General features: G+C 43.3%; 1 pseudogene; it reads right to left on the bottom strand.

Moving 5' to 3' along the window:
- Positions 1-1,235: 1,235 nt before the first annotated feature.
- LOC103213572 lies at positions 1,236-1,711 on the bottom strand (annotated as a pseudogene).
- Positions 1,712-2,193: the final 482 nt, after the last annotated feature.

Here is a 2,193-nt window from a genome sequence, read left to right as displayed (position 1 = left end):
AATTTTCAGTATCAAAACAGTTGCACTATTGGTTTCTCTTTCTCCCAATCAGCCCCTGAAAGAGACCACACCAAAGGAGAGTACATTTTAAGCCAATAAGCTGCAGGATGCACACCTAACACACTTCACAGAAACCTCACCAAAAAGGGGGAACTGGGTGCATAAAAGACTTTTAAAACATCAGCACACTCCCAGCCGACAGACTGTAGAGAGAACTCACAGCCAGATGGAGTGGCCAGTGCACCCCAACCCCAAAGAAGCAAAGTTTCAAAATAATATAAAATTTCAAAAAAGTTTTATACATAGATATTCAAGATTTCTCTAGCACTCTGAGATGGCACTTTGAGGGACAGCAGCTTCAGACCCAGAATAGGGTGACGAGATGAGTTTCATGTGGCTAAATCAGTGCCAGACACTTAATTTTCTTTTCTATCTTTTTTAAAAGGAGGAAGGAGAGCAATTAAAGTGGTCACCCCACCACAGGGGCACCTGATCCATTCTGTGAGTAGTTGGGAAGAAGGTAGAGAAAGGATGGGGTAATGATTTGATCACAGACAGAGTCTTAATTTGTTTGGTCACTTCTGATGAAAAGTAAAATAAAATAAAAATCACCTTGCTCCAAGATATCTTAAAGCTGAAAACCTGAACAGCACATTAAACACTTTTTTTGGCTAACTCCTCCTGGAATCACCTTTCTGGTTTGGCTCGTGCTTTGCACAGAGCAATGAGGTTTTCCGTAGTGGGAGTCTTTCCCTTGGCTGGGTCTGGCTCTCAGTAAGGCAGGCTCATACTTCTTTCCCTCCTCTATGGAGAGGGCAATATGCATTAAGCTGAAAAGCTACCTTCCGAAAGTGAGAAAGGGATTAGATTGCTGCTTCAGAGTGCTGCAGTTATTTGGAATGTTTTACAAATGGCTGCTACAACAACAAAAGTAATTACAAAATGTGTACATCACAATATGCTTTTAAAGACACTTGCACTGTGCTCATGTTCCCTTAAATGTTGTTCCCAAAGATGCTCAGCCCCTAGCCCAGCTGGAATCCCTGGGGAGAGGCAGAGATAGTTGGCAGGGAAAAAAAAATGTGATGGGGAAAGGAGGGAGGGTGGATAGCGAGAGGAGAGAGCAGCCTTCCAGTTAAAGATCAGCCCTCAGTTTAAAGGTCAGCTTCGGGCAGGCTGGCCTCAGGCGGAGTCGGGGTCCAGGGAGGAGCAGCCGCAGGGGGTACTGGGGTGCTCTACATCTCATTCAGGTCAAGCGGAGTCTGGTCCAGCATCCTTTGTGTACAGAGACGCTCCTCTTTGATGCATTTCAGTTTACCTTCCAAATCATCAACTGTCTTTTCCAGCTTGGCTACTGGTCTCTCCGCAAACTCAGCACGGGTCTCTGCCTCCTTGAGTTTATCAGTAAGAGTCTTTATTTGTCTTCCTTTTGAGAGTACTTTTCTTCAGCAGCACTCAGACACTTCAGGTCCTGGGCCATCCGTCTGAGATGCTCATCCATCTCTCGGCAGCGGGACTCTGCCAGCTCAGTCCCTTCCTCTGTACGTTCCAAGTCCTCTCCAATAATCACCAATTGATGAGCCACCTCCTCGTAGTTCCGGTCTGCCTCTTCTGCAATGTGCTTAGCTGCTTTGAGCTGGATTTCCTGGAGTTCCATCTTTTCTCCAGCTTTTAAGGCCTGGTTTTCAATAACCTTCATACCTCTGTTCCCGGGCCCGTCTTTCCACCTCCACTTCCCGCTGCAGAACCTGGATCTTAGCTTCACCGCCTCGATAGTGGTAGTTTTTTTATGACCTGTTCAATTTTTTCTTTTGTTATGGGTCTGTTGAAATTTTCTACCTCAGTCTGTGTCAGTTTAGGTATGTAGTATGTTTCTAGAAACCTGTCCATTTCTTCTAGATTTTCAAATTTGTTGCAGTATAGTTCTTCATAGTATCCTGATACTGTCCTTTTAATTTCTGTTGGTTACTTTGTGACATCGCCCAATTGGTTTCTTATTTGTGTTATTTATATTCTCTCTCTTTTCCTTTGTTAAATTTCCCAGTGGTTTGCCATTTTCATTAATCTTTTCAGAAAAACAATTTGTAGTCTTGTTGATTTTTTCAAGACAATAGTCTTTCTATTTTCTGTTTCATTTATTTCTGATCATCTGCCCAAATCTTTATTACTTCTTTTCTTATAATGACTGTAGGG

The sequence above is a fragment of the Orycteropus afer genome, unplaced genomic scaffold (assembly GCF_000298275.1).
Source record: "Orycteropus afer afer isolate SDZICR_OR568_19922 unplaced genomic scaffold, OryAfe1.0 scaffold08921, whole genome shotgun sequence".
In the NCBI taxonomy this organism is placed as follows: Eukaryota; Metazoa; Chordata; class Mammalia; order Tubulidentata; family Orycteropodidae; genus Orycteropus; species Orycteropus afer.
Note: the sequence above shows the minus strand (reverse complement) of the source record. Positions and strands in the feature narration are given on the sequence as shown.